Source organism: Erythrolamprus reginae, unplaced genomic scaffold, assembly GCF_031021105.1.
Source record: "Erythrolamprus reginae isolate rEryReg1 unplaced genomic scaffold, rEryReg1.hap1 H_51, whole genome shotgun sequence".
Classification (NCBI taxonomy): Eukaryota; Metazoa; Chordata; class Lepidosauria; order Squamata; family Dipsadidae; genus Erythrolamprus; species Erythrolamprus reginae.
In genome coordinates this window covers 183961-195301 of record NW_027248508.1, presented here as the reverse complement: position 1 = coordinate 195301, position 11341 = coordinate 183961, and the positions used below count along the sequence as shown (strand labels likewise).

At 43.9% G+C, this 11341-nt stretch overlaps 1 pseudogene; it reads right to left on the bottom strand.

The window, feature by feature from the left end:
- Positions 1 to 457: 457 nt before the first annotated feature.
- Positions 458 to 11341, bottom strand: part of LOC139155755 (zinc finger protein 850-like) — a 45700-nt pseudogene continuing 34816 nt past the window's right edge.

Here is an 11341-nt window from a genome sequence, read left to right as displayed (position 1 = left end):
ACCTTCTTCCCTTACTCTCCCCTTTCATAAGTTTCCTTGCTTCCTTCCTCTGTTCCTGTCCCTTCCCCCCTTCTTTCTTTCTTTCCTTCCTTCCTTTCCTCCCTCCATTTCTTGCTTTCCTTTTCCTTCCTCCCTTTTTTCCTCCCTCATTCCCTTCTTTCACTCCTTCCTCTCTTACTCTCCCCTTTCACACCTTTCCTTGCTTCCTTTGCACCCTTCTTCTGTTCCTGTCCCTTCCCTCTTTCCTTCCTTCCTTCCCACCCTTCGTCCATTCATTCACCCATTCCTCTCTTGATCGCCCCTTTTACGGCGCCGCTGACAGCTAGCTCCCCCCCCCCCCCACTGGGCCATGGAAAACTGGTCTAGCTTAAAGCCGGTCCCTGGTGCAAAAAAGGTTGGGGACCTCTGGTCTAAAGCATAAAACTTATCAGGAAGGACTAAATGAACTCAATCTGTAAGGTTCAGGAGTGAAGTGTTTTTAATAGGAAAGTGAACACAAGAACAAGGGGGGACAATCTGAGCTTAGTAGGGAGAAAGATCATGAACAATGTGAGAAAATATTATTTTACTGAAAGAGTAGTAGATGCTTGGTACAAACTTCCAGCACACGTGATTGGTAAATCCACAGTAACTGAATTTAAAAATGCCTGGGATAAATCCATACTATGATAAAATACAGGAAATAGTATAAGGGCAGACTAGATGGACCATGAGGTCTTTTCTGCCATCAATGTTCTATGTTTCCATGTTTCTAGGACATTTAAAGTGTTTCTCTAGTGTGTGAGTCCTCTGGTGTTGCACCAGGTGGGAACTCTGACTAAAGCTTTTTCTGCAGTCAGGACATTCAAAGTGTTTCTCTACTGTGTGAGTCCTGTTGTGTTGCACCAGTCTGGAACTATCACTAAAACCTTCACACATCAAGAACATTCAAAGGGTTTGTCTGTTGTGTGAGTCCTCTGGTGATTCAAAAGGCTAGAATTACGACAAAAACATTTCCCACAGTCAGGACATTCAAATGGTTTCTCTCCTGTGTGAGTCCTCTGGTGTTGCACCCGGTTGAAACTCTGACTAAAACCTTTCCCACAGTCAGAACATTCAAAGGGTTTCTCTCCTGTGTGAGTCCTCTGATGTCGCACCAGACTGGAATTATGGCTAAAACTTTTCCCACAGTTAGGACATTCAAAGGGTTTCTCTCCTGTGTGAGTCCTCTGGTGATTCAAAAGGCTAGAATTACGACTAAAACTTTTCCCACAGTCAGGACATTCCAAGGGTTTCTCACCTGTGTGACTCCTATGATGTTGCACCAGGTCGGAACTCTGACTAAAACCTTTACCACAGTCAGGACATTCAAACGGTTTCTCTCCTGTGTGATTCCTCTCACATTGCACCAGGCTGGAATAACGACTAAAACTTTTCCCACACTCAGAACATTCAAAGGGTTTCTCTCCTGTGTGAGTCCTCTTGTGTTTCACCAGGCTGGAACTATCACTAAAACATTTCCCACACTCAGGACATTTAAAGGGCTTTTCTCCTGTGTGAGTCCTCTTGTGTTTCACCAGGCTGGAACTCTCACTAAACGTTTTGCCACACTCAGGACATTTAAAGGGTTTCTCTCCTGTGTGCGTCCTCTGGTGTTTCACCAGGCTGGAACTCTGACAAAAGCTTTTCCCACACTCAGGACATTCAAAGGGTTTCTCTCCTGTGTGAGTCCTCTTGTGTTTTGACAGCTTGGAACTATCACTAAAACTTTTCCCACACTCAGGACATTTGAAGGGTTTCTCTCCAGTGTGAGTCCTTTTGTGTCTCACCAGGCTGGAACTATCACTAAAACTTTTCCCACACTCAGGACATTCAAAGGGTTTTTCTCCTGTGTGAGTCCTCTGGTGTTGCACCAGGCGGGAACTATTACTAAACCTTTTCCCACAGACAAGACATTCAAAGGATTTCTCTCCTGTGTGAGTCTTCTGGTGTCTCACTAGGGTGGTATTCTGACTAAAACTTTTCCCACAGTCAGGACATTCAAAGGGTTTCTCTCCTGTGTGAGTCCTCTGGTGTTGCACCAGGCTGGAATTATGACTAAAACCTTTCCCACAATCGGGACATTCAAAGGGTTTCTCTCCTGTGTGAGTCCTCTGGTGTCTTACCAAGCTGGAATTATGACTAAAACTTTTCCCACAGTCAGGACATTCAAAGGGTTTCTCTCCTGTGTGAGTCCTCTGGTGTTGCACCAGGCTGGAATGATCACTAAAACTTTTCCCACACTCAGGACATTCAAAGGGTTTCTCTCCTGTGTGAGTCCTCTTGTGTTGCGCCACCTTGGAACTATCACTAAAACCTTTCCCACACTCAGGACATTTGAAGGGTTTCTCCCTTGTGTTAATATTCTGGTGTTTCATGACTGAAATTGTGACGGGAAGTTTTATAGTCAGCACTTTCAAATGTTTTCTCTTCTTTGCGAGTCTTCCTTGCTTCACCAGACTGGAATTCTCTCTTTGAAACCTTTCTCACGGATATGATCTGAAAATTTGTAATGAAACATTTACACAATTTGCAGAGTCATGTTTTCTCCTTCATGTGTGTCTTCTGGTGTACCACCATGTTGCCATGATCACTAAAAGAGAAAAATATGGACAAAGCCTTGTTTAGTGGTGTTTTCATTCAAGCCATTATCTTCTTTACAGGGGGAAGCTAGCATTACTGTCTGCTCTATTTGACTTTACTATTGACCTTTTCTCAACACTGACTTCCAGATATGAAAAAATGTATGTCAACAAACTGGTACACAGTACCGGTAGCAAAATTAGGCTTATAGTCGAGTATATATGGTACTGCGTACCTGTTTGTTCTGCCTGCAGCCCACCACTAGATGAGATACAGTGATGCCTCGTTTTACAAACGCCTCGTCATACAAACTTTTCGATACACAAACCCGGGGTTTAAGATTTTTTTGCCTATTCTTACACACTATTTTCACCTTACAAACCCACTGCCGCCACTGGAATGCTCCGCCTCCGGACTTGTGTTGCCAGCGAAGCACCCGTTTTTGCGCTGCTGGGATTCCCCTGAGGCTCCCCTCCATGGGAAACCCCACCTCTGGACTTCCGTGTTTTTGTGATGCTGCAGGGGAATCCCAGCAGGGAAATCCCAGCAGCGCAATAACGGGCGCTTCGCTGGCAACGGAAGTGCAGAGGTGGGATTTCCCAGTGAGGGGAGCCTCAGTGAAATCGCAGCATCGCAAAAACACAGAGGTCCGGAGGTGGAGTTTCAAGGACTTCGGAGTTTTTGCGATGCTGCGATTTCACCGATGCTCCCTTCGTTGGTAAACCCCACCACCGTATTTCCGTTGCCAGTGAAGCACTCATTTTTGCGATGTTGGGATTCCCCTGCAGCATTGCAAAAACACAGAAGTCCGGAGGTGGGGTTTCTCATGGAAGGGAGCCTCAGGGAAATCCCAGCAGCACAAAAACAGGCGCTTCGGTTGGCAAAAGAGGTGAATTTTGGGCTTGCACGCATTAATCGTTTTTTCCATTGATTCCTATGGGAAACATTGTTTTGTCTTACAAACTTTTCACCTTAAGAACCTCGTCCCAGAACCAATTAAGTTTGTAAGACAAGGTATCACTGTACCCAGAAAATTAAGTAAATGATACCCAGACAACTAATTTTATGCAAGCAATCCATTGTACTAAAAACAAGGATGTACCTTGTTTATACAACTAAACATTATTTTTTTCATTTCATTTGGTTGTGATAAGAAAAGTTCAAATTAGTAATCCAATGCAATGGATCTTCTTGTGCATAATCAGCTTTGATTTGCTAAGTCTGCATTTCCCCACAATCCTTTGGAGATTTTCCAGCACTTATATTCTATGTGTGGTCACTCATTTATTTTTTTAAAATAATTTTTATTTTTTCACCAAACTTACCCAAACATTCATACATATGCTATCTTATCGAGACATCCAGTTATATATTTCTATCCAAAATATCATAATATCATATCATATCCTTGGTTTTCTCCTTTCATACTTTTATCTCCAGTCTGCTTTCCTTCTATATTTCAAACTACTCCCCTCCCATTATCTCCCTCTTCCCTCTACCTTCTTTCTCCTTCTCTACCTCTTTCCTACTTCCCTCCTCTCTCTGTCTATCCCTTTCCACTTCCTCTTTCTCCCTCTTATCCTTCCCTGAGTACTTAGTTGGGGGAAAGATCATAGTTGGGGGAAAGATCAAAGGCAACATGAGAAAGTATTATTTTACTGAAAGAGTAGTAGATCCTTGGAACAAACTTCCAGCAGACGTGGTTGGTAAATCCACAGTAACTGAATTTAAACATGCCTGGGATAAACATATATCCATTGTAAGATAAAATACAGGAAATAGTAAAAGGGCAGACTAGATGGACCATGGGGTCTTTTTCTGCCATCAGTCTTCTATGTTTCTATGTTTCTACATAATCCATTTTATGGTTAGCAGACTAGCAATTCAGAAGCCTTAACTTCATTTCAACATCAGAGCTATTTCTTAAACTTATATCTTTCCCTTTACATATATTTATATTTTTTAATATATTATTCCGGGTATATCTACTATTAATAATAATAATAATAATAATAATAATAATAATAATAATAATAATAATAATAATAGTTTATTAGATTTGTATGCTGCCCCTCTTTGAGGACTCGGAGCGGCTCACAACAAAATAAAATGTCACAAATCCAATATATTAAAAAACACATAAAAACTCCATTATTAAAACCATACAATTCAGTCATAACATACACAAATCTACCATGGCCTAGGGGTAACTCAGTTACCCCAAGCCTGGCGACATAGGTGGGTTTTAAGTAGCTTACGAAAGGCTGGGTACATTTCGGAGAGAGGAAGTTCTCCCTCTGGGCCCAGCCAGGTTTCAGTCAAACATACCATGTTGGCCTCCTCCTCCAGGATAATATCCCGGATAAGGAGAGCTTTATTTACCACCGACCTGGCATTCAGCCCAGGGTCCAGATTACACTTGTTACCAGTACCCCAGTTTGAGCTCATGGGGCCGGAACAAGGGATCTCTTTCAGGCAGCGATCCCTTCTTCCCCTAGAATGGCCTGCCCCACGAATCCCATCATATCTGCCTCTCCCCAGCAGAACTGGAATATTCCGGCCCTCGGCCTCCCCAGAGATAGACCCCCACCACCTCTCCTGCCTCTCCATCATCAGGTGTGCTAAATTTATCATTCATACTATATTCATTTATCTCATGCATAACCTCCCACCCATTCCACTCATTGATTACTCTAATGCTGTCTCTTTCCTCCTATTTTTGTTGCCTGGGTCTACAACCTCTAATTTTCCACTTTCTTCGTAATTAAATGCTATAACTTAACTTCCAAAAATAGTAATTATCACGTATGCCTCTTGATTTTAGGTCGTATTTCTCCCTCTCCCCAATTGGTATCTTTACTCGCCATCTTTTTAGTTCTATCATCTCTAGATGCCCGAAATGTTTATTTTCTTCTCCCCTTTCTTATTTATTTATTTGCATTTATTTGTACAGTAGAACCTCGACATACGAGCTGCTCTATATACGAGCATTTTGAGATGCGAGCTAGGAGGGGAGGGATATTTCTCTTCAACTTACGAGCCCAAATTCGGGATACGAGCTATCCCTTCCTCTGCTGGAGCCACTTTCGGGGGGAAAAGAAGATGCTGTTGGCCCCGTTGCCCCCATAGCCGCCGCTGAGAGCCGAGGCTGAGGGCGCGCGCACCAAAAAGGGCAGCTCCCACGCCGTGAGCCTCTTGCCTCGAGGGCCCTCGTAGTCGAAGTGGAAGCTGCCTGAGGGGGACTTCTCCAGAGGCGTGCTGGGCACAGAGAGCGAGAAGGCGCCGCTTTGGACCCTGCGGGGCGGCTGCAGCAGCGCGCGCGAAGTAAAGGCCGCCAAGTATTCGGCCGAAGGACCGCTAGTCATTTTGGTGCGCGCGAAGCGGCCCGAGCTCTCCGGCGCCGTCCCTTCTTCCCCGCCGGAGCGGCCAATCACGGCGGGGTCCAGGCTGCGGGTCTGGCGAAGCCCCTGCTTGGAGAAGCTCTTGGGGCAGAGCGGAGGACTCCCGGCAGCCGCTGGCGAGGAAGAGCACGAGAAGACGCTGTTGAGCAGGCTGTGCGCGGATATCCTGAGGCGAGCGGCGCTTGCCTTCGCGCCGCCGCCGCCTTTTATTCCTCAAGCTGCCGCCTCAAACGCTGGCGCTGGCCGGAGGACGCCGTTTTGATTTTACTCCAGCTGCCCCGCGAACCAGCGCCGAGGTCCACCCCCTCGGAGGCGCAGTGCTCCCTTGCTCGGCTGTGCTCAGCCCGTTGTCTTGCCGCGCGGCTCGCCTCTAGTTCATGGGCTGCATGACCCCACGCGCCCCTCCGGAGGAGCCCCATCCCGGGCGGAGCAGCCTGAGGGGTCCGGTGCGGCGCTGCCTCCTCCCACGCCCCGCCCACGCTTGGCAATCGGCCCGGCGGCGCTTTCGTGAGTCTCGGGCGGCGGCTCAAGCCCTTCCCCGTGGGGCTTGCATGCATTAATCGCTTTTCCATTGTTTCCTATGGGAAACAATGTTTCGACATACGAGCTTTTCAACTTACGAGCCTCCTTCTGGCACCAATTAAACTCGTAAGTCGGGGTTCTACTGTATTTATTTGTATTTACAGTGGTACCTCGGTTTTTGAACGCTTCTCAGTTCGAACAAATCGGTATTCGACCAGGAAATTCAAGAAACTTTTGCCCTGAAATCTGAACAAATATTTGGAACTCGAACACTAGAGGGAGCTGAAGACAGAAGCCGGCAAGGTACAGAGAGAGAGAGAGAGAGAGACAGGGACGAGAGCTACACAGAGAGAGAGAGGGGGGGGAGAGAGACAGGGACGAGCAAGAGAACTGAAGATGGAAGCCGGCAAGCTACAGAAAGAGAGAGAGAGAGAGAGAGAGAGAGAGAGACAGGGACAAGCAAGAGAACTGAAGCCGGAAGCCGGCAAGCTAGACAGAGAGAGAGAGAGACAGAGAGAGACAGGGACGAGCAAGAGAACTGAAGCCGGAAGCCAGCAAGCTACACAGAGAGAGAGAGGGGAGGGGGAGAGAGACAGGGACGAGCAAGAGAACTGAAGACGGAAGCTACAGAGAGAGACACACACACACACACACACACACACACACACACACACACGGGGACAGAAGCAGGCAAGCTAGAGGGAGAGACAACTGAGGAGAGGAATTGATTTTAAATTGTTTCGGTTCTCAACCAAATCGGTTCTCGACCACACTTCCAGAACTGTGGTTGAGAATCGAGGTACCACTGTATTTGTATTTTTTATTTTTTTATTTTTTTTATTTTTTTTACTTTTTATTTGTTTGTTTGTTTGTTTGTTTATTTATTGGATTTCTATGCCACCCTCTCCGAAGACTCAGGGCGGCTCACAACATATAAAATGTACAATACACATTATAATCCAACTAATTAAAATCTAACCCTCCCCCCCCAAAAAACGATTAAAAACAATCATTCCATTCACACCAGATTCTCTCGACACATTCACTGGGCAGGGGGCAGAGTTCTAATGGCCCCAGTGCGTCTTCAGATTCTTACGGAAGGCAAGGAGGGTGCGGGCCGTACGAATCTCCCTTCCAACTTTCTAACTTTTAAAATTTTATTGTAACTCATTCTCTATATTTAAACAAAGACAATTCTTGGCATTACTATTCCATCCATTGGTTAATAACATTTTAAATTTCCCATAAAAACCCCCCAGCTTATAAATGCTATTCCTAAATGCCAATTGACCTACTATAGTCTCATTTATTTCCCTTCTTTTCTTTATTCTTTTTTCTTGTCAACATGTTAATATGGAGTATTTATTTCATATTTAATATAGAGAGCTATAGCTCTACATCTTGCAAAGTAAAACTTACTTATTAAAGCTCTTGTTGAAAATATGTACAATGTGGTCATGCTGGAGATATACTTTATTATGTTTCCTTTTCATTTTTAATTTGGCCTTAAGAGCAACCCTCCTTGTCAAACACGTTTGCCTTTTATTCTTATGAATTATCTTTTTTATTCCTATCACCATACTTAATTGGTTATGTACTGCACTAAGGGATAACTTGTTCAACATTATTTCTCTGTGTAAGCTCCTGTGTACTTCCATTGTTTACCAGATCCTGAAACAGTTGTGCACAGAGATTATTATGTTTACATGAATTGGGAAACTAATATTCAAGTTTCAAGTTTTATTGGATTTATATGCCGCCCCTCTCCGAAAACTCGGGGTGGCTAACAACAATCATGAACAATATACAATAAAATCCAATATTCTGAATTTTTCCACATACTTCAAATGTGAAGTTACTGTACCTCCTTAAGATGCAAGTCAGCGGAATTTTCAGGAATTTTCTCCTTAGTTCTAAGATGCTTCTCTCCTTGTTTAGTTTCCACCCATTGCTTCTTGCCCGGCCTTCAGGTGCTTTGGAGAATAGGTTGACTCTTTCTTCTTTGTGGCAACCCCTGAGATATTGGAACACAGCTATCATGTCTCCCCTGGTCTTTCTTTCAATTAAAATAGCCATGCTCAGTTCCTGCAACCAATCTTCATATGTTTTAGCTTCCATCTTTGTTGCTCTTCTCTGCACTTTTTCTAAAGTCTCAACATCCTTTTTGCATTGTGGTGATCAAAACTAAATGCAGTATTCCATACTGCATTCCATACTGCATTTATACTTGGAATACCGCATAGTATCATAGTGAGATGCCACAGATTTCACTTCCAGGCTCAAAACAGTAGGAACCTCCCCCCCCCCCCCTCCATCAAATATGGTTGGAAAATGATGGAAACTGTCACAAACTGTACTCGCTTTTGTAATAAATGTTGGGCTTAGTAAGACTTACTGATATTGCTTTTGGGCAGTAAAGATAGTTTCCTGACCAAAATTGTAGATAAGCTCTCTCAGACAGTTCTCTTAAAACAGAGCTCTTATAAAATTGAACATTAAGTAATATGCTAATTTACATTTCCAAACTTTGAACTGGAGGAATCAGCAAATGTATGATACTTTAGTGACTAGACCAATATTTAGCAAGATATTTAGTATATTCCACTGCTAGTTGGCTTTTGTAGCCAAAGAAATATGCAAACAATTGTAGCCTTCTGTTAAAATGAAGCCTTCTATGAACATAATATACTGGTTGGGAGCAAATATATCTTTAAATCTATTATTTCTACTCATAAATTAGTTTGGTTAACACAGTGTTTTTCAACCAGTGTGCCGGGGCACACTAGTGTGCCGCGAGACATGGTCAGGTGTGCCGCGAAGCTCAGAGAGAAAAAAAGCAAGAGAGAGAAAAAAAGAGAGAAAGAAAGCAAGAGAGAGAGAAAGCAAGAGAGAAAGAAAGCAAGAGAGAGAGAGCGTGAGAGAGCTAGAAAGAGAACAAGAGAGAGAGAGAAAACAAGAGAAAGAAAGAGAGAAAGAGAGAGAGAGAGGGAGGAAAAGAGAGAGAGAGAAAGACATAGAGGGAGGGAGGGAGGGAGGGAGAAAGAGAGCAAAAAAGAGAGGAAGGAAGGAAGAGAAAGAAAGAGGGATGGAGAGAGAGAGAAAGAAAGAGGAAGGAAGGGAGAGAAAGAGGGAGGGAGAAAGAAATAGAGTGAAGGGGAGGAAGAGAGAGAGAGAGGATTTTTTTGTCCAAACTTTTTTCAGCCGCCCCCCTCCCCTTGTTCAATGTGCCCCAGGGTTTCGTAAATGTAAAAAATGTGCCGCGGCTCAAAAAAGGTTGAAAATCACTGGGTTAACAAACAACATATAACAAGCTTAACATGGTTTCTTCCCTTGCACATCAGCTGATCTAAGTTTGCCTATTTGTAGTCTTCTGTTCTTTAAATTGATCATGCTAATTCCAGTTGGAATCTTTGTATGTTAGTGATGTCAATAATTAGGCAACCAGAGTAAGAGAATAACATAGTGGGAAGGGACCTTATTCTGCCTCAGCACCGAGCCCCAAATAATTAACGACAAGTTGTGTTGAGTGACATCTGTGAAAAAAAATCAGGATCACCATCTGATGGATTTGTAACTGGCTGACAAACCGCACTCAACCATTGGTCAAAGGAACTACATCTATATGGAGGGAAGTAAGCAGTGAAGAACCCCAAGGCTCTATGTTAGTCTCAGTATTCTTCAATATCTTCATAAACAATTTCAATGAATGACTAGAATGGGAATTCAGCTCATTTGGAATTATATTCCACCCACTGGCAGGAATAGCCAACAACCCAAAAGCCAGACTCAATATAAAGAAGAATCTTGATAGATTTGAACACTGGGCCCTATCTAACAAAATGAAATTCAGTGGAGGAAAAAAAGAGGTTGTACACTTAGTCACAAAAAATCAAATGGCAAGGTACAGAATAGGCACAACCTGACTCAATAGAAGTAACTGTGAGATGGATCTTGAAGTCTTACCAGTGACTAATAATCTAAACAGAGCCAACAGTGTGATGCAGTGGCCACAAAAACTAATGCAATCCTAGGCTGCCTTAATACAGGGCTAGAATGAAGATCATTTGAAGTGTCAGTATCAATTTATAATGTTTTGGTAAGATCACACTTGGAGTATTGCCGTATTTTTAAAAAGGTGTTGAGACTCTATAAATAGTGCAGACAAGAGCAGTTGGGGACTGGAGGTCAAAACATATAAAGAAGGGTTGCAGGAATTGAGTATGTCTAGTCTAGTCTAGTGAAAGGAAGGACTAGGGGTGACATCATAGCAGTGTTCCAATAATCGAAGGGTCAAGAACCGGGTCAACATATTTCGCAATGCACCAGAAGGCAAGAGAAGAAGCAGTGGATGGAAACTAATTCAGGAGAGAAGCAGCCCACAACTAAGGAGAATTTTCCTTTTGTTGAGAACAATTAATCAATTGTCTGAAATGGTATTGGTTCTCCTGCTTGTGCAGAGCATCGGAATAGCAGACTCGCAAGGTCCCTTCCAACTCTGTCACAAACCCCCACAACCTCTGCAGGCAAGCCATTCTCAAACAATCAAACCTAACTTGAAAGAGGCATTTTCATTGTTCCCACTAGCAGAAAATTGCAACCATCAGTTTAACAGCGTGCAGCACCAGTGGGCTTATATTTGGGCAGGAGAGGAACCTGCAGCAGCTGACAGGTTTCAGCCCAGTTGCTTCTCTGCTTCCAGGCCGTGGAGGAAACCAAACAGCCCAACTTGCTCCCGGACTCTCCTCCCACCTGCCCTCAACTCACCTACCAGCTGCTGCTTCGATCCTCGGAAGACCACAAAAGCCGCTCTGCAGGCT